At 37.1% G+C, this 22,647-nt stretch overlaps 1 protein-coding gene across 6 annotated transcripts in view; it reads right to left on the minus strand.

The window, feature by feature from the left end:
* Positions 1 to 22,647, minus strand: part of LOC139979522 (uncharacterized) — a 148,388-nt gene that overhangs the window by 50,319 nt on the left and 75,422 nt on the right. The window lies entirely within an intron of this gene.

Here is a 22,647-nt window from a genome sequence, read left to right on the forward strand (position 1 = left end):
TCATGTTCAAACCTTCAACATCTATTGGTCAATATTATCACCATTTAAAAAAAAAAAAAGGGCATTTGCAAATATTGGCACAATAAGATCCCAGGAGGTACATTTTGAAAACTAAATGTAAGCATTGAAGAGAGCTGCATCATAAATATGTAAGAACCGGAATTATTTTAAGTAGATGGTGGTCGTTTCTTTCTCCAAGGATGCCCTGGGCTGAGAGCTCTCTCCATATCAAGACTAAAAGAGTCTGGAAGCAAAATCGACATGTAACATTTGTAACTTAAAAAGTTTTTGTTCCTAAATGTCCAACATCATATGAAATAACCCAGAATGTCAAAACAAAAAGACTGTGTATGATCTATGTAATGGTAACTTGCTTTTGTCTTTTAAAACTAATTGGAAGTCAAATTTGTAAAATCAAGTTAATATCCCACTCGATCAAACATCACAAAGTAATTATTGAAGAGTTAAATCATGATCCACACGATTCAGGAAATCCATTATCTCTCAGTTTGCTATCGTCGAGAGAGCGCTACGTGGACATGGTGGACCTTGAGAAAGAACATCTGTAATGGCCGTTACTTCCTACATATATATTGCTATGCATTGAGTGATCCTCCAAAGTTAAGGTCACCAAAAGTAAACCTATTAATCATTGATTTAATAATGCAAACCCAACTAGTTGAGTAAATTCCATTTTATTTATTGATTAAAATTTAATATATATTTTTTTTGGGGTAAAAGACGGAAAAGAGAAATATGAAAAGGCAATTTTTTTTATATCCTTGTCTTTAATAACTCATACTTTATACTTTGCAGTGTGATTTGGCAGACATTAATGTAAGTTTATATTGGTAAAATATTTTGCACATTTAATAAATGAAGTCACATCGACTGATGCATTCTATACAGTAGTCTAATGTGACCATGTTAATGTGCTCTTCTGCTTCATATAGACAGCAGAAGTCATGAAAGATTTAGATAGTTGACACTGTCAACACAGTATTCATGTCAGGAATGAATGAATATGTTACAGTAATGAAGTGTTACTGAAGAAATGATCAATAAAGAAGATATGGGATACATGAGTGCAGTAATGTTTCCTATCATTCAGTGATGCTTTAACTCATTAGCACAATTGAGGGTTGGGTTATTGCCATTACTGACAATGTGGGACATGTACAAACTCATCATTGGACAGTGTCAATATCAATTTAAAACAAGAGCATCAATGACGCAGTATCTCAATACTGGAAGTTTTAATTTTGATTCCTAATTTCAAATCTTTGCTCTGTCTCTACAATTATCAATATCAATCATGGTACAACAAATATATAACTTGCATTTTTGCTACTTTGCCACGAATAGTCTCTGCAGGTTACACTTTATCCTGCTAGTCTTGCCTATAGCGCTCATTGCCTGTTAGTCAAAAGAACGACGTTGCAAGGTTTAGTAATGTCATAGAATATTTAAGAACTTGTTTTTTATGTGGTATCCTTCATCTTGGGTCAGTCTCTGTTGGACATTTTGGTCATATAGTTTGACGTCAATTACAACGGCCAAATTAGAAGAGGCGAACAACTCGACCATATTCTTGATGCCTGCCTTTAGAGCTAGGCCTATTGACCTACTGTATGTTACTGTAGACTGTAGTGGTGACTACCATCAAAACTGTGTCCACTTCTAGATATCAAAACAACCCACGTTTTTCCATCTCAATTTTCCTGACATGAAGATTTCATGGATTTATGACTTGGAAAAAAATAATGTAAAAGAAGATTACAAGTTTTTATATGCAAGTGATGGGTGGCCTCCTCCTCCCCTAATAGCCACCTCAGTTCCTCTCCATTTTGTTATTTTATTTTAATTCTTTATACATTTGATGTCAATATTACAGGTTCAAAAGAAAGCTAAACATACTTCTTATAACCTTATACATCTTATATCCTTATAAATAAAACATAACCTTATACAATTTTTATAGTCTTATAAAAGTTGTGATGCTATGGCCGGCTCCTCTTTTATACGTACCCATCAACAAACTTACCCTGGTCCTTCCTAGGAAAAGATGTCTGAACACCAGTACAATGCTAATGTGGCTACCACTGAAAGCCTAATAGGCCTAGGGGGCCTAGGCCTATATATATATTTTTTTAAATGCACTAGGCCTACAGTAAGTAGCCTTCAGAAATACAAGAATGTGTATACGTAATTATACAAAATACATGAAGGGCAATCAAAAAAACTTATCATGGCCCTTGCTCTGAAAAGCTACCTGAACACCAGTACTATCCTTAAATGAATGTTACAAAAACGAAGGCCTAATATAAATTAAATGCACTAGCCTACGTAGGATTCAGCAGTACAGAATTTGTATATGTAATTAGCATGCAATAAACTACACCTGGCGTACCTAACTACAGTACAGACAATGGGTCGCGAGGGTAGCCATTTTCGTATATCTAACATGTAGCTGCCATGAGTCATAGCCAATCTGCTACAAAACAGACTTGGGGGCGGGGCTTAATCATCAAAAACGGACCTTTTTACTAAAAGTAGGGGCGGCAGCTCAGTATTGTTTTAAGAAAGAAAAATCATTTAAACATCAAATAAAGCAAATAAAAGCCATTAAATATCATATAGAGCTAGTAAAATTCTTATTAATACCTACCTGTAAACAACAAATGAAAGTTTAAAATGTTAATAAAATATATGATACATAGGACCCTATCTTAGACGATACCACTGTTGACAGACAATTCTATTCTATTCTCTTTCATAAAACATAAGTTTTGGAGCGTGTGCAAAAATGGGTTGTTTAAACTGTTTTTCGGTCCAAATTGGCCCAATTTGGACATAAATCGGTAAAAAAGTCATAGAATGAAATAAAATTCTCGAATAAAAAATAGTAACTTTTGTTGGGCTATATGATATATGCTTGCTCTGAAAATTCCAGAGAAAAAGAACTTTATATGAAGACGCTGAAAAATTTTTAAGAGAAGAGAGAGTCCCACTTACTGTTACAATATCTCTATACATGTAATGTATTGAGATAAAAATTAATTCTTTTCATTATTCTTTTCACCCTTTCTGTTCATTTGCAGTTAAGCTTTTCTCTCCAGGACATCAATATGGGTTGATAATTTTCCTACAACTGCAGGAACTTGTAGACCAACCACTAAAAAGGAGCTCTATTCAATCCATCTCTCAATCCATCAATTGCTTCAGGCCAAAATTATGACCTGTTCGACTTATAGTCGAACAAACATCTCTTTGAAGATGTGGAAGCTTCCAACGTCATTCATTTCCCTCCCTTCTCAGAAATGTACTCATTTAAATAGAACCGACATTTACCAAGTTCACGTCCTTTCGGGGTTTCTGATATGCAAACTGAGATAATCTATTTCTTGCAGTATCCTACACATTACATTCATCATCTGAAACACAGCTATTCTTCCAATCAAAAAAATTACAATCGGCTTTTGTAAGTACTTCCATGTCTCCCCTTCACCCTATAAATATCTCCCTTCCTCTCTATTATTTAGAATAAAGGATATGAAAGAGGAAGAAGACATCCTTTTAAAAGCCCTCCCTCATAAATCCCACTGTCTTCCTCTGCTTTTCAGAGAACAGTAACCCTCCCCCAAAGGCAACAATACAAAGAAGGAAAACAAAACAAAAGTACAATGCATTTTCAACTTCCTGAATCAATGACATGGGTTACTCAGCAGGTGAGCTTAGTCAAGGTTGAGCATAAACCTTCCCAGCATGAAGAAATCAATTTATCAAATCAAATATTCACACCTAGTTAAAATCCAAAAGTTGGAAGTGACGGGATGTCGCCATCCCAGTACAGACGCAGCCTGTTAATAGGAGATTGACAATGGCTTTTGACGAGTCTTTGCATGCAAAGTATATATGTATATATAGCAACATTGCCACATCACAATAGATGAGAACAAGTAACACAGGGGCAGAACTGGGAGGTAAAGAGAGCCACTATCAAGTAGGTCGTGGTTGAGGGTGAACCAGAATGAGCAATGGGTAGTGGTGGTGGTATATAGGTTCACAAAGGACCTCTAAAGGACCCAAATGGCACTTGTCCAATACAAAACCTGTTCTCCTTCCTCCAGCTTCTATCAATAGCACAAGGCAAAATGCGAAGGAACCGCCACTCTTCTCTCCCATCCCTATCCCCCCCCCCCCCCCCCCGATAAGATTTTGTGATTTAAAATTTTGCCCTGACGTTGCAAACTGCATACTACTTCATATATTACTTCTATTCAGGAATGTTTTGACTGTCAAGTAACAATTGTTGTTATATGCAAGTTTATTTGTTGGAATATATGGCCTGAAAACTATCCTCTTTCAGTTAACAAAAATGTATACAAATCAATCAGGGTGAAAAAGATTCTGAAAATACCTGAAACAGAATAGGAAACAGTTTAAAGATCAACCAAACATTATAATAATGATAATAATGTGCAAAATAAGTGGTAAAGGGAATCCTAGAAGGGGGTAGGTGGGGGGAGTGGTGGGGAGGGGGCAAGGGAAGGCACAGTGCTGAAACAGTCATGTAGGTTAGGTAGAACATAAAGTGCATATGTTTAGACAGAGACAGATAAGAGTGGAGCTACGTCAAACACTATACAATAAATAGCTCAATACTAGAATGTCTGTAATCTCTATCATCAAATGAATATACAGGTAGTGTTCTAAACATGGTATACTCATCACCCAACTGTTGAGTTACAAAGATCCACTTTATCATATCAAAGGAAGGAAACTAACCTATCAAGGCAATTCACAATCACTTCTTGGGGGAAATTCCTTTTATAAACAAATGTCCACCAAACCATATATGAATAACACAAATCTCTGCTGTATACAGCATAGTCAGTCACCTGATGTTCAAGGGACATTTATGACCTTTGGTGGCTATCTCTATCTATCTGTTGCATTTTTATGTTTGATACTTGGCAAGAGGAATTGGTGCATTCAGTATTAGTTACAAAATATATTGAACCAGAATGCATTCAGGAGGGGAAAAAGGGAACAGCCACAGAATGAATGCAGTACCCATTTATCACAGCTTTCTGACCTACATTAAAGACACAGCTTTCTGAATTGCATTTAACTAACAAAATAGCTGTTAATTTGGTGATTAAAAATTGGTGTTTGCCATGGAATCCGGCTATCAGCATCTACCAGAATATTTAAAAATTGGTTGAGACTTCCTGTGGTCTGAATTCTCCAGTTTTCATCAGTTTAACAGACTACATTTAAAAACGGAAAAATGCAGTTCCTTTGGTGAGTCTTAAAACATAAACACCCGTCATGCTTACCCAACCCACTTTATTCACAAAATGAAATAGACACTAAAGTGGCGTAAGATGGCCCCTCCAACGAACTAGCGGGGCTACAAGAGAATATCTGAAACATTTCATCGAATACGATGCACCAAGGCTATAACTTTGTACAACACACAAACTGCTAGTGATTGGGTAGCTGGAATGAATTCAAGCACGAATAACGATGCTGAGCTACATCGTTAGTGAATATGCACTTCTGCTTGAGACCTTCAATACGTAATTACCTCAATTATCACTGCATGGATAACATAAATATCTTAGAAAATTTTGGATATTACGAATATTAGTATGCTTTTCAGAGAGATATCGCAGCTCTCCTAAGTGATCGACTTTCCTCTCTTCCTGAAGGACAACGTTACTTAAAAGAATTAAATATTAATATCTAGGGCGGCAACAATGGGTCGTTGGCTACACATAAGTATTACAAATACATGGAGAAATTATATTGAGGGTGACTGAGAATTGAAGAGCTGTAGGTCAAGTTACAAAGTACAGCTTGCTGCATTAAAATGCCAATCACTCTGTTATGAAATGGGAAATTTTTGTCAAGCTAATTTTATATCTGATGAGAAAAGATAAGGTGTTGCTAATTTAAAGGGAGACTTTACTCAAAATAAAAAAAAACCTTATATTAGCTTGACTTGCACATCACTTGATCTGTTAATTGCAGTAACTCAGTCCTGCAATAATTTCAAAACTAAGATGGATGTTTGTAGTTATTTTGGGGATTTAAGTTGTTTTGCAATATGGCTTTTATAAAGGTCATCTCTATTCATCAACATTTGTATGAGAAAAAAATGTCACTAAGAATCAAGTTGAATGATTTCCTATTACTAACAGGATCAGAACATTCTTCCTGAGAGAGACATTTAATAAGGCAAGCCTAACTCACTTGTCAAATGTTATCAAGTTTGAAGTCATACAATTATCCGGTGTAAGTACTTTCCGAAAATGTTTAGCAATAAAGCTACCTTAAAATAGCAGGCAACTCTTGTCAGTCAAAATGTGTGACATTTAACATGTCAACAAGGCAATCCAAAATCATGATGATCGTAGTCCCTGTATTTACGTCAAACAAATAAATATGCAAACAGGAAATATTCAAAGACTCAACCATACGTTGAGTGTTCCAATACTAAGTAAGTAAGTTTCTATTAAAGCTTAAAAAGATCAATTCTGTTACTATCTGCATTAATTCCTACGAACGTGCAAAAATACTATACGTGCAACTATGCATCACTTCCTCTGTAAATGCCAGAAAATCTCTGACTCTTTAACATAGGCAACCTTAAGGCAGGAAGAGTTAAAGGATGTCGGTACTGTAGACTTAAAGGTCATGATCATCAGTATTGGCCCAAACTGTTAATAGCGAAGAGGTGTGATAAAATAGGCAATCGTATCTCAATGTGAATAAGTACTTTTGTGTGTGGCAGTAAAGCACTCGCTAGAATTTGAGCAAGGGTGACCATTATCCGACTTTCTAGCATATTTTGAGGGCGATACTTTATGACCTTTAACAAGCAGAAGATATGATAAAACTACTTCAAAATGTTATTCACCCGATCAAAAAAGACTGACAGACTATTTTGAGAAAAAAAAGACTGAAAGATATTTGTGTAATATATATAATATATACTAATTGATTATATGTAGGATATAGGAATATTAAATCCATTGTAGACCAGAATTGCATTCATACAAAATGACTGTATTCTCAATTATTTAGCAAAATAACCATTGTGTTTTGCAAGATTATCTGCATTAATATCCCATGGCTTTAATAAAGTTACCCAAATTGCCAATACACATCTAAGTTATTCCCACTGAAAAAAAATTTGACCCTGCTTTTCTTGTTAAACTGATAAAAGAGATTGTTAAAGTGATTGCCTGCTCATTCAATCAGTGTATAAAATGCAACGCTTCACCTATCTATTTCTGTCGAGTAGAGGATCGATGTTAGTTTAGTCCCGACAAAGCTGCAAAGTTTCATGTGGAAGCGTGGAATTCCAAAGATAAGAATAGAGAATATTTATAATGTTCTGTGACTTTTATTCCTTCACTACTCCAGTCCCAAACTCCTTCACCCAATCTCTCAGGTCTCTATCAGTTTGCAGTCACTTCACTCAGCCACACCCTTCATTTTCCCAACAGCCAGCACAACAACACAAGGCCAATCTTCCAAGTCAAAGTCAACAACAGTCAACAAAGTGAACAGTGAACTCTCTTCCTCTCACACAATATCATAAGTAGTCTGTACATATAGCATACTGTAGAAACACACACACATCTCTAACCCCTCTTGACCCCCATCTCCCCTTATCTCTCCTTCATCCTGCCTGACCTACATAAGCACCAACTTTCGGACTTTCACTGGCTCACGCCCAAGAATTCCATCTCCATAGCAATAATATTTACAAAGTATAGTTAAAGAGATTTATTATAGAAATAGAAAGTTGCGATATATAGATTGTTCATGGTTATAGAAATAGATAGTTGATATGTAGATTGTTCATGGTTATAGATATAGTCTTTAAGTTTGTTCTCGACAATCTCCGGGGGCCATCAAACAAAGTGGCATGAAAAGGAGGGTCGTGGTGTGGTCATCGTCACTTCCGCTGAAGTCTGCTTCTAGTGGAACCAGATCTTTAACGCCTCGTTTGGTAATGAATCCTGACGGAAGTTTGACCTTGACAAATCGCACCTCACCATCAGCAGATGGGACATGATCTGTAACTCTCCCCATTTTCCAGGTAACTCTCGGGGTGCTTTCACGAATAAGGCAGATTTCACCTTTCTGTGGTAGGCGACAAATTTCACCACGGGTCAACCTGAAGTGAGTTTGGTGGGCTTCTCGTAGTTCCTGTAGGTATTGTGTTTGCCAGATCTTCCAGAAATGATCAAGCTTTTTCTCTCTCAATTTCCATTGACGTAGTAGAGTTGCCTTTCCTCGAGGATTGGGGTCATAATCTGGATCAGTAGGGTCCTCATTCGAAGGAGGCATACCCAGTTGACACATTGGAGCCATCAGACTTGCAGGTGTTAGGATAGACTGATCATTAATATCAGCTGACAATGGAAGAAGAGGTCTGGTATTAAGAGTTCCCTCAATTTGAGCAATGAGGGTTCTCAAATCTTCATCCTTAATGGTCATCTTCCACAGAGTTTTCTTGATGGCTCTTTTCACCAGATCTACCAGTCTTTCATAGAAGCCGCCAACCCAGGGTGACCTTTCAGGAATATAGCGCCAATTAATGCCTTTTTCAGAGTAAAAGGCAGTGAGACATTCTCTTATTTCCTCACTTGGCTTTTGTCCCCAGATAGCTTGCAGAATACTTGCTCCTTTCTTAAATTGAAGAGCATTGTCTGTCAGGATGGTGTGTGGAGTTCCTCTTCTCCCAATAAATCGTTCCACAGCTTGAACTGCTGACTCGGCTGAACAATCTCCGATTAATTCCAGATGTACAGCTCTGGTAGTAAAACAAGTGAATATAGCAATCCACCGTTTTTGATGTTCAGTGTCTTTCTTTTCACGAATGAAGAGAGGACCCATATAATCTAAACCAGTGTATTTGAAGGCTGGCGCTCTTTGAACTCTCTCTGCAGGCAACTGGGCCATCTTAGGTGGTCTAAATGTCCCACCTTGAACTCTTCTGCAGATGAGACATCTCTTTAGACACTTTTTTATCTCAGTAAGTCCATGAGGAATCCAATATCTCAATCTTACTTCTGCCAAGGTGGATCTTGCTCCAGCATGGAAAACCCTGTCATGTGCCTTATTGATCACTAGAGTTGTGAATTTGTTGTCACGAGGAAGAAGGGTGGGATATTGACTTTCCTCTGTGAGGTTTGCATTTGCAAGCCTCCCACCGCAACGAATTACATCCCCATCTAGAAACAGATCAAGTTGTTTGATCAATTGATTTCTTCCCCCTTTCTTGAGCAGGTTTATCTCTTCATTAAAACCTTGTTGTTGGACAACCTGGATCCATTGATTTCTGACGTATTGCAGTTCTTTAACTGTGACTGCTTTGGTATCAGGAATATCCCTTTTGAGGCATAGGTTGATGAAACGATGACAATATGCTGTAACTCTCATCAGCTTTCCGATGTTTCCGTATCGGCTGACATCAATGTCAAATGGGGTTGACACCTCTCCACATGTACTCATCAGATGGGCTTCTTGCCTTAGATAGGATTTTTCTTTTTCTTTGTTGCCCTTATTCAGTACCAATGGCAAGTTTGGCTCTTTTTGACCTGGTGACCATTTGGGCCAATAGATCTCCTCTCGGATGGTCCACTTAGGACCGGTCAACCAGTTTGACTCTTTCAGACTTTTTGCTGAAATGCCTCTTGTTGCCAGGTCGGCTGGATTCTCCTTTGTGTCCACATAGTTGAATGTAATGTCTCCTTTACCGACAATCTCTTGGGTCCTTCTTTGGACATATGCTGGAAGCTCCTTCTCAGAATTAATCCAATGTAGGGTGATTTGTGAATCACTCCACAAAAATTTTCTACTCACTGGGTAGTGCAGCTCTTTCTCTACAAATCTCATAGCTCTAGATCCAATCAGTGCTGCAGTGAGCTCCAGCTGGGGAAGAGTCATTTTTCGTTTAATAGGAGCAACACGGGCTTTGGCAAATATCAGACTGCACTTCACGGTAGATGCTACCTTCTGTCTAACATAGACACAGGCAGAATAAGCTTCAAGACTTGCATCAGTGAAGCAAATTAGTTGTACTGGGATCATCTCACCACTTAGGATCCATCTTGGGATACTAAAGTTCTTCGCTCCTACAAGCTCCCTTTGAAGAGCCTTCCACTTGACCACATAGTCTTCTGGCAAGGGATCATCCCAGTCGAATTTCTCTTTCCACATTTCTTGGTGGAGTATCTTTCCTCTGATAGTTATAGGACTTAGAAAACCCAGTGGATCAAATATCTTTGCCAATTGTTGAAGAGTAGATCTTTTTGTAATCTTCTCAAGATCATCTACAGTCAACTTAGTTTTGATTGCATCCACTTGGATGTCCCAAAGCATCCCAAGCACGCTGACTTCCGTGCCCTTTGCCCTGTCTTTCTCTGGCAGCATTTGGTTGAATTCTTTGCTGTTGGAGAGCCATTCTCTCAGATTCATTGAAGCATTGTCAAACAGCTGTTTTGCTTCTTGGTATAGCTTCACAGCTTCCTGAACGCTGTTTGAGCCGATGATCACATTGTCGACGTACACGTTGTTCTTGATTTGATTGCTGACATCACCAGGATTTTTATCTAGATGGAAGTTGATCGTAGCCCCCAGCAAGTAGGGTGAAGCGACAATTCCAAAGGGAATTCTGGAGAAACGGTACACTTGTATATTGCCATTGATGATAGGCTTTGTATGGTCTTTCAGCCACAGAAATCGTGTCGCATCTCTATCTTCCAATCTTAGTCCCACCTGAAGGAAAGCTTTCTCAATATCTGACACCATTGCAATCTTTGGTAGTCGGAAACGTATCAACAGACCTGCAAGGTCTTTGAGCAAACACGGACCAGCATGCATTATGTCGTTTAGACACTTCTTTTCATTTTTTGTTTTTGCACTGGCATCGTACACCACTCTTAGTTTGGTAGTTGCCTTGTCTTCCCTATTTACTGCTAAATGGGGAATGTAGTGTACTCTAGGACCGTCTGGTTGTTTGGATGTCACTGCCTCAACTATACCAGCCTGTAGTTGATCTTCAATGATTTGATTGTATTTCTGGAACCTAGGAGTTGGTTCCCCAGATGGACACAGACTCTTTAGTGTGGATGAAAGTCGCCCTTTGGCAGTACTGAAATTGCTTGACAAAACGATCTTATCATCCTTCCAAGGGAAACCCACGGTATATCGACCATTTTCATACTGGACGGTATCTTTGAATCGTTGTAGGATTTCCTCATCTTTTGGTGCCTGACTGAGATCATCGGATTGGATTCCAATAGTTTCTAGATCCCATAATTGCTGTATGGGGTCTTCCTTCTTACTCAGGCATAACATTTGATTTACTTTCAATGGTTGCTTGTTGATAAATGGATCAACTTCTCTTTTATCAGATTTTGGATCTGTCATCTTTTTAGCCTTTCCACAAAGGATATTTCCCAGTGGTGAGTGGTGGACTACTAGGCTATCTTGAATAGCTGTTATAGGCAAACCAGCACCCATAAGATCATACCAGTAATCGATCCCGATAATGATGTCAATTGGCATTGATTTGCTCGAGTTAGGTGGTATGTTGAGAGGATTCAAAGCCTGAATTTTCTTCCAGGTAGCTTTATCGAAATGAATTGCCTCTAATCCCATTGGTGGAGCCATTTTAGGGATACTGTAGGCCTCGATATCAAGCTTAAAACCTCTAGGCCCATTTAATTCTAATTCCACCATTCCTGCCACCACTGTTTCAGCCTGATCTGTGTTAAATCTTGAGGTTTCCAATGTTACCTTCTTCTGTGATCTCAAATTCAATCTTTCAGCTGCCTCTGCACTAATACAGGTTACTTTTGCCCCTGTATCTAGAAAAACATGCATATGTTTTCTTTCTTTGGTCACTGGATTAGTGATTGGATATTTGAAAGCTGCCATGATAATCCCATGTTCTTGTCGACTAGCTGTTAAGTAGCCATCAATCTGCACCTTTTCAATTTCATTTTGTTTCTCTTCTTCTTCAAATTGGACATTAAGATGCATTGGCTGCTCAACTTCTTTCTTGAAGCATAATGCTGAATTATGATTCACATCTTTACAGTGAAAACATGGCTTCTTTCTTTTGCAATCTTTGAATAGATGGCCTTTATTTAAGCATTTGAAACAACGACCTTTCTTTTGGACCATCTCACGCCGTTTTCTTATGTCGGTCACTTTCCGACATTCATCACTCCAGTGGTTGCCTTTACCACAAAACAAACATGGTCGTCTGTACACTTGGGAAGCATCTTGAGCAAAATTTGCAGTAGGCAGTTTGTTTGTTGGTTGTTGGATTGGATCACTAGATTCCTCTTTTGATTCTCTTTTTTTACTGGTATTTCCAGTTGTTATGGCTAGCAAATGGAAATTCTTTAGGAAGTCCAAAAATTCTTGCATGGACTGTTCTTTTTTGTGTTTGTTTTGGAGGAATCTCATCTTATTCATTTCAATGGTCAAGGACCTTGGCAGTTTGTCTGTCAATTCTGGTACATAAGCATTGAGAGCTTCATCTGGTACACCCTGCCTCTTTAAGGCCACTGTGAGAGCATTGGTCTCATCAACAAACTTTTCTAGATTTCCCATATTCTCTCTCACTTGTTTCATGGAATGGAGGCTGTTCCAGAGGGCCCTTTTCTGGTGCATTTTATCACCATACTGCTCCTTTAATATGGCAACTGCATCTACATACTTGTTTCCTTCTAGGCCCAGTCCTTTGATTTTATCGTAGGCAGGACCAGTCAAGAGTTGAAGGAGATAATCTAGCTTTTGTTTGTTACTCAACTGTGGTTGGCTGTCTACATTAATCTCAAAAGACTCCCAAAAATTAGGCCATTTGAGAATTTCGCCCGCAAATGTTGGCAACTGGATTTTAGGGAGCTTGGTCATTATTGGTGACCGAACTGACTGTCCACCTATGGCTCCTTGTGGTGAGCTGGACGTTTGATTTTGGAGAGTGTCAAACAACCTTTCTTGGTCTAAAGTTCTTTGATCTTTAATTTCTTGAAGGAGCTGCATTGTTTGTGACTGATTTTGTTGATTGGCCTGTTGCTGCATCTGTATAATTTGTTGCATGTGCTCCTGGGAGCGTTGTTGACTTTCAAATAATTGTTGCATCTGTTGTTGTGACTGTAGCAAAATCTGTAGTAAATGACCTGTCATATCCCCTTGGGATTTCATGGAACTTTCAGAAGGGGTTGCCTTCGGGACTCTGTCCTCTGGGACCTCCGGTGTAGACATGGTATTTTGATATTTGGACTGGCTTCTTAGCCTTGATGCATCAGGCTGAGCAGTGGCACCATTTATTTCGTTTAGGACTTTAAGATTGCATCCATACTGGCTAAGTTGAATCACTGTGAATGTGCCATTTTGGACCAGCTGGGCCAGTAAATTGCCACCACCACAATCTTCACACACCCAAGAAAACTGCTCCAAATCATTTAAAGCATGATATAGCTTTTCTGTAATGATGTCACTTATTGGGTCATTTATGCAGACACAGCACCACCATTTCTTACAGTGATCACAATCAATGCCGTCTTCTGTCTCTCTCTCACATTTATTACATGGCTGCATTTTTATAGGAAATTTCTTTTCCTTATTTGATAGGCCTATATTGGGCTAAGAATTCCTAGCATGGATTTCTATAGTATAGCCTATCTCTCTTTATTCTCTCTCTCTCTCTCTCTCTCTTCTCTTCTTACCTTCGGAAACTGTTCTTGATCAGACTTTTACAAACCTCGCTCTGCTACCAATTTGTCGAGTAGAGGATCGATGTTAGTTTAGTCCCGACAAAGCTGCAAAGTTTCATGTGGAAGCGTGGAATTCCAAAGATAAGAATAGAGAATATTTATAATGTTCTGTGACTTTTATTCCTTCACTACTCCAGTCCCAAACTCCTTCACCCAATCTCTCAGGTCTCTATCAGTTTGCAGTCACTTCACTCAGCCACACCCTTCATTTTCCCAACAGCCAGCACAACAACACAAGGCCAATCTTCCAAGTCAAAGTCAAAGTGAACAGTGAACTCTCTTCCTCTCACACAATATCATAAGTAGTCTGTACATATAGCATACTGTAGAAACACACACACATCTCTAACCCCTCTTGACCCCCATCTCCCCTTATCTCTCCTTCATCCTGCCTGACCTACATAAGCACCAACTTTCGGACTTTCACTGGCTCACGCCCAAGAATTCCATCTCCATAGCAATAATATTTACAAAGTATAGTTAAAGAGATTTATTATAGAAATAGAAAGTTGCGATATATAGATTGTTCATGGTTATAGAAATAGATAGTTGATATGTAGATTGTTCATGGTTATAGATATAGTCTTTAAGTTTGTTCTCGACAATTTCTAGGGGTGTTTAAGTTAGATATATATAACAAGAAAACAGCAGGTAAACAGTGTTACTGCTTTTACAAGTCTGATGATGTGAGAACCAGCATGGAAAGGGGGATTTATTTATATGACATGGACCTATTAACACATCATAATGATAATCCATTCAATAACCAAAAACAAAGATCAGAAATAGAGAGGACATGACATACAGAAAGAAGGACATGCAAGAAATGTTAACTTCATGAGTTAAATCAGAACCTCTCGCAAAACAAAAGTGATCAAACTCGGCCACATTTTCCCAACCTTTTCACAATCTTCATTGGAGTCATACTATGAACTTTTCAACTGTTATTTACTGTAAAAAAAATGAAATCATGGATGCTTAAAATAAGTTTGTGTTTAATTTCTTTTTCTTTTATGACCCTTCTTAAAACCAATACAAATAAACAGAAAAGAACAACTAAATAAACAGAAAAGAAATAACAGAAAAGAATAACTCAACTTATTAATTTTCCTCTTAAAGATCTTCCCAACCTTAAACATTTTCCCAACCTTTTCTATCTCCATTGGAGTCATACTATGAACTTTTCAACTGTAACTACTGTAAAAAAGATGAAACCACAGATGCTTAAAATAAGTTTGTGTTTAATTTCTTTTTCTCTTATGACTCTTTTTTTTAAAACCAATACAAATAAACAGAAAAGAATAACTTAACTGATTAATTTTCCTCTTAAAGATAAGAACAGGATGGGAGGGGGACGTTGATATGGATGAGACAGAAGGTGAAGGATGTATTAAGTGCTGCTATACGGATAGCTGATGGAACAATGGCAATTACTGATAATTATAACTAACAGGAAGGTTAATCCCAGAACCTGACATCTGATTCATGATGTTTCATAGTTCAAGGATAGAATATATCTCTTTGTTCAATCTTCACTTATTTAATTTGTCGCCTAATTAAAATTTCACCCATCTGTGTCATCTGACTTGGACAGGCACAGAACATAAGAATGAAAATTGATCCCACTAACCACTTTATAAATATAATTGGTACGAAGATAGTTATGTATGGCGTATGGCAATAATTTTATATTAGAAAAGGGGGCTTTTTCATAAGATTTCATTATTATTATTATTATATAATTTATATAGTACATTTATATCATTATTTTTGCCCATGATGGTTCTTAAACAATATTACTAAACTTGTTTGGAAATTTGCAGTGACTTCACATAATCCATTATCTGCCCAAGTTCACTCTAAACACAAAGATAGTTAATGGGGGGGGGGGGGGAGGGAGGAATAAAATTGTTTTTAACCGTTATTTTACAATTTAGCCCAGAAGATTAAGAGTTGCCAACAAACAGTATATGCTAGAAAGATACATCATGGTCATTTACGTCAAAAGTTCCAAAAGTGTTTTGGTTAAAAGGGGACTGAGTAAAAAAAAGAATAGTTTCATAAAACTGAGAAACTTGACCCTTCCACAGTTTTTAATCCTTGGCAAGAAATAAGGAATGTTTGGATCAACAAGGAACCTGCTTTTGAGAAGATCTACACACACTTTAAACTCAAAAATATGTTCGAACACATGATCAGAGTAAAAAATACTGACAACCTTTTCTATCTTGTAACCCCAAAAACTTGTCAGATTCAGATATTTACTTTTCACTTCAACTTAACTTGTTTTCATACAACATGTATATTACAATCTACATTAGCTTACCCAAATTGGTAATATCATTTTAGCACTGCACCCCCACCCCCACCACCCCCCCCCCCCACTGACCCACCTACAGGTCAATACCAACACTCTTTTCCTTCCAAATCTACCATTCTGAAGACCTACGCCCGCTAGCTTTGTCTTATTTAACATCGTTTCATATCTCGGCTACTATCGTTCCATGTTGTGAATTCTTTGGATTCAGCGGATTTGAATTCCCTTGTTTATGTTTTCTTCTGAATATTATTGCATTTTTGCATGTCACCCTTTTTATTGTCTGCTGTAAAGCTTTTGTCTCTTTTCATGCTGAGGTGTTGTACAGGTATAAGTTGAGGGAGGGAGGGAGGGAGGGAGGGAGGGAGGGAGGGAAGGAGGGTCACATAACAACTCCATGATGTCATCCTTGTCTTACAAGAGTCTGAGTTCAAACTTGCACCAACTAATTGCATTTTGACTTCAGAAGATGGCACTATACAAATCTAAAACTACTACTAACCTTTTGCGAGATGTTTACATCTTTAAAATTTCTACAAGTATATTACTGACAAAAGTCAATAAACGCTGAATCAAATCCAAAAAAAAGTTTGTTTTTAAAATGTCTTCCTCCTCAATCACAGGAACTGTACTCTCTTGTACAGTATGCCGAATCCTACCATGGGATTTTATTCGGGCTTTCATGCAAAATCTAGCGTACGATACCAAAATAACTCATATCCTGTTCAGTGACGGAGTTGCCCAAAGAGTCACAAGAGATTTCTGATGACGTGTAAGTTCAACAAAAGACCAATTTCATTTCATTCTACTTAGATCCTGGTGTAAATAATTCCCTTTTCTTTGGGTTTTTTTTGTTTGTTAGGAAATAAGACAGCACTGTGAGATGCACATGTCAAAACAACAACAAGTTATAATTAACTTGATTCTCTACATTTTAAAGACTTACACTATTTTGCTTCTTTTCGTCTTTTCATACGTTTTCCATACTATTCTACACTTTTCAAATTTCTCTTCTGACTATCACATAAACCTCAGAATCACGGCGAGGATTTTCAGAGAGAGACAGACATTTCCGTCTAATGGCGTCTCATTAAATGACTATGCAAACTTTGCACATTCCTTAATGTTCTTCAACTGTAACTAAGATTTGAGATATGACAGGATAACAAGGATGTCATTTGCATGAATAATTATGAGGCTACAACAATAAACACTGGCTAGAAGAACCAAAGGATAATGTTACTATGGCAATCCTTGTCGTAACTGATAGTGGAAAAACATAATTCAAAAAGGCAATGACAATACTAAGTTCCTCCAGGGTACTTGGCCATTAGAATGCAGACCCAGAAAAAGATGCACAAAGCAGCTGAGTCAATCCATTTAGATGTTGGAATAGAATAAATACAGACAGTGAAATGGTTAGAGCATCATAACTGGATGAAATGAAAGTCGTTTACTATATGTCATCAATAAAATGATTTAATCCTAATGCATTAAATCCTACTCAAAATTAGTTCATTTTCTACGTATATTCCTTGTGTATATTAAAAAGGTTTTCCTCTAGCCACAGAAGTGGCAATCAACTGGTAAAAAAATCCTTATACTATTGATGATGACAATAAAAAAACCTTAGCCTTGAGTCTGCCAAAAGTAGGCTAAGCTAAGCCTATGTTCATCTACTGTGAGAGCACTGTAAACAGAATGTTAGGCTATACAATTAAATATATGCTGACCTATCAAACAGAAACTGACAAAAGACCTCTCTGAAGGTTTTAACATCTGTTGTGTCACTAATACAACAACCTAACAATACCTTTTAGTGCTTGAATATTTGTTTGATGGGGATCTAATATTTACTGTAACTCTATTATGTATGAGGGTACTGGCTGAACACAAGTTTCATTTGCTTTGAAATCAATCAGTGGGAACAATCTCATGTTACTGACCAAGGAAGGCAAAATGAGCTGTAATGAAATGCAGTCATGCAGACAGAAAGTGCTTATTATCATTTCTAACTGACCGAACGAGGTTGTATTGAAATCTACTCTTGTAGTGGTCATACTACATATACAACCATGCGAACATCCAAAAAAGTGAAAATTCCCTAAATAAATAGAAAAATTAATAAATAAATAAATAAAAAAAAGCAACAAAACGTTTTAACAATAAATCAATTTTTAAGTTGTAAAATAAGACAGCAGATACCAAGGTAATGACATAATATCATTCATGTCAAAGGTCATCACAGCTTCAGGACCTACTTAGACAATTTAAGTTCATCCAAGAACATTACCTAAGGGAGGTAACCTGGCCTATTTACCAAGAAATTTCCGATCTCTTTTATGTACATATTAAAATCATTAAATGAGGCTTCAAAAAGTCTGACTGATCTAATGGAAAGGACATAACCTTTATTTGTATGATCATTCCTGTTAAGAGAATAGAACCCGTAGGGCATAGCAAATTTATTGTCAAGAATAGACATTACATGGGTCTGACCTAATCTGTTCAAATGAGCTAATCTGTTCTCATACGCATTTCGACGTTCTAACATGGTACTAAATACCAATTAAATTTGATATATTGCAATTCGTTTGATAACGACTTGTACAGGACACATTTCAATACAATATCATCAAACAGAATTAGTACAGGAGTTATATGACAATGGATGAACAAAGCATCGACATGTCTAACTGGCAAACATGACGACATATCTTCAAATTTGCCGTAAATCTTAAATATTCAACATGTTTTAATGGTGACTTACTCGAAAGGGAAAAAAGTAGCATACACTCATGTTTTCTCTTTCCCACTTTTGTCATTTAGTTTTTGCTTCTCTTTTCAATCTAACAGGTACAAAACAATATTCTATATGAAGTCATGAAAATCAATAAACAAAAATTCAATAAAAATGAGTTTTTCTCAAGATATCAGCCAGACAGTAAACTATTGTTGTAAACACAATCAAACTGATCACACCCACTTGCTTTACAACCTATTAAGCTACTTTAACTTAATTCCAAGAAATCCCCATTTCCCACGATCCTCCCCCTTCCCCCTTCCCCCCCCTTCCCCTTTCCATCCTTACCTCCCCTTATTACAATCTTTTCGTTTGCTATGGCAAATGCATACGCTCCTTTTATTTATCTGAATGAGACTATAAACTGATCATAATCTTCATTGGGTATAGCATTTCATGCCAAAACAGTTCTATATGTTACATCTATCATTCATTCCCTATGAAATAAGATCAGAAACTGAAACACAATATTAGGAGTACCATCATCTTTCTTTCCTTTTCGTTTCTCTCTCTTGTTCTCTCTCTCTTTTCTTGTTTTATTTGTGGAGATTTATGACTGTAGCTATTAACATCCCTCCCACTACAATAATTGATCTTTTAACGAAACGCTTCACAGGCATTCTGATCAGGAGTCCCTCGGTAAAGGACTGGTTTCCTGTTTGTCTGTGCATGGCTAAACATTGATTGATGTGTGTTGAACAGCAAGCACACCACGACAACGATATTAGAAAATTTCATGTCAATGCACACAGTTAGTGGTAAGATAGACTATGTAGGCTCTTTGATGGTTTATAGAATTTTCAAAGAATGTGAGAGTTGAGTGTTGTTTACAGATCACACTGAAATATTCACAACAACAATAACAACAACTATAATTAGAAGACAGATAACGATGATGACAATAATAACAAACAAGGTGTTTAAGTACTACAGATCACAGTCAAACAATCATAATCATAATCTTGGTTTCCTTTACGTAATTCCTTTATGTAATTTCCGTTATGTAATTCTTTAGTTATACTTAACCAAAGACTAAGAGAGTACCTGGGATGAATTTGTCCAACTTCAAGAAAACGATCAGTTATATTATGTAAATATGTGGAGTTATTGGAGACGCAATGGGAGAGGGTTATGATGTATTCATGCCACAAACACACTAGATCCCCAATCTCCAAAGTGGATACACAAGTAGGTCAATCCATGCATTGTTACGATGTTAGAGCAGGCATATGGTAAGGAAATTTATCTGTAATTGGCCACTGGTTCGAGATGCATTCAGCATCAACTGTTTTTCACCCGTGTGTTAACCTCTTGACTAGACTCCACATGTCACTTCAACACCTGTTTCATATGGAATAACATCTCATAGTCCAAACAAATTTCTATTCTTTTCTTTTTTCATGTGGTACAACAAATCGCTTTTAATGTTCGAATCATTCAGTGTCAGATTAGCTATTCAACTTGATCAGACTGAAAAGCAAAATGTAAACTTATAATTTAGAAGGGAAAGGACAAAATCTTGTTGATGAAATGAAGAAAGGACAGGGTCATCTTAACTGAAGCTCTTCCATCCCTTCCTAACTCTCCCTTCCTGACTCTACCTTAACCCCCCCCCCAAAAAAAAAACCCCTCCTCCTCCCTGGGTCATCAACTAGACTTGCTACAAATGTGTTTTTAATTCTATAAGAGCTCTCCTAGTGTTCCTAACATTGCAAATTCTTCTCAGACAGAACTGAGTCACAATGTCAAATTAAGCCACAGTTAAACTCCCAGTCTAAAAGTCAAGAGGTTAAGGAACACTAACATAGTTCAAAATGGATCAAACACATGAGGAGAACAGGTCACCAGTACGAGAGTGCATAAGCTACGAGGAGACAGGTGGATGAGGATAGGAAGTTAATAATATCATGCCAAGGATGAAAAATGCATAAATATATGCAACGCTGACATTCTTGTCACAAACATTGAGCAAAGGTGACCATTCTTGGAATTTCTGGCATATTAAGTGCTAGTGATTATCCTCAAGTATATATTTGATTCTGACCAGTGGTGATACTAAAGCATTTACAATCTGGCCAAATCAAAACATTTCTTGATCTGTCTGTATGGCGAGGAGAATAGCAGTCAATGTACAGCAGAAATGAAGAACATTGATAACTATCAAATTGAAGAGACAAATTCCTTTACAATTCTGTAGATAAATACATAGAAAGCAGATGTATAGCTTGGTATGCCTCAAGAGCCCAGGAGAAGTGAACGTTGTTCCTTTACATGTCATTGCACCCTCAAAGGCACTATTTGGAACTCATTAATGCTTAATTAAACTTTCCCATTTGTGCAGCAGATCTTCTCGTTGACTGCACTGACAGTGCTGATAACTGCAACATTAATCAAAATCATGTCATCGTCAGCTTTTTCCACACACATGGCGCTAAAATCTGCTCGAATAATAATATTGCACCTGCTTCCAAAAGATATGGATGTCATAGGAGACAAAGATGATTAATTCTGGGTACAGGTGCTCTGAACTAGGTTTATATATACCGAGGTGGTATCTATCGACTAAGGGGAACGTTAATTACACACATGGATGAGGAGGAGGTGCAAAGGTTACCGACCAGCTGGGGGTATCAAAGTTCATAACCAGGTTGACTTCTTCACCTTCGCTGTTTCAGTTGTTAATAATGACAACTAAGAGAAATTAGGCAATTATGACCTTCATTCATTAATAATTAGTTACAAAATGGCAACATTAATGAGCAGATGATATTCATCTATGCCATCCAAATGACTAGAGTTTGCACACAAACAGGATCCAGATCAAGTGTCTCTTACTGTATGTAGTTTATCGAAACTTGCAGAGGTAATGCATCTATCTAAAGCCACTACAAAATATTTGATTACGGGGAAACTGATAACAGAATCTTAAAGTAGTATGAGTACGCAGGCATTAAGTTGTTTGCACCCATGACTTTCCCTATTTCATTCTTCCTTCTTGTTTACCATATATATCTCTTCTGGCTTACAAAAAACATAATTTCAGAATGTAAATTTGAGTCTTTGAAATACAATCTTGCTAAGGCATTAAGACCAACAGAGTAAAAGAGGAATTAACCATCCATTCTGTTTAGAGAATGCTTGATAAGACTAAGACTAAGTACAAAATTACATTAGTTGGGGAACCACCCAATATAGCTATTTAAATTAAATATGCAACTCATATCACAAATATACCATAACAAAGTTGGCATGTTATTATGTAACTTTATGCTGTACAAAACACATTGTGATAACTTATAAGTACTAAATTAATACTAGTTCCATATATTACAAACATATATACTACATATATTATATTACATATATAACATAGTAGTAATACTTGCAACTTATATTTACCAAGTTTCACTTTCAAACAAATAAACTCAAATACTAAGTGTAATGTTCCATAAAAAAAATTCTTTTCACGTCAACAAACTATAAAGTGGAATTAACTGATGATATAATTGTTAGAAAATTTCACTATTTCTGCAAAATTATTATTATGTAATGACTCTACGGATTTTAGGTATAACTGCTACGTAATTGTTGTTGAACTCTAGGCTAACTGTTGATCTGTCATTTAGAAGCTCTAGATCTGTTATCGACAAACGTAGTGTAACTGTCCTGTTCCCATGTAGTTGAACAGAGTAAGATGTCACCACAGAATA

This window comes from Apostichopus japonicus, chromosome 14, assembly GCF_037975245.1.
Source record: "Apostichopus japonicus isolate 1M-3 chromosome 14, ASM3797524v1, whole genome shotgun sequence".
Taxonomy (NCBI): Eukaryota; Metazoa; Echinodermata; class Holothuroidea; order Aspidochirotida; family Stichopodidae; genus Apostichopus; species Apostichopus japonicus.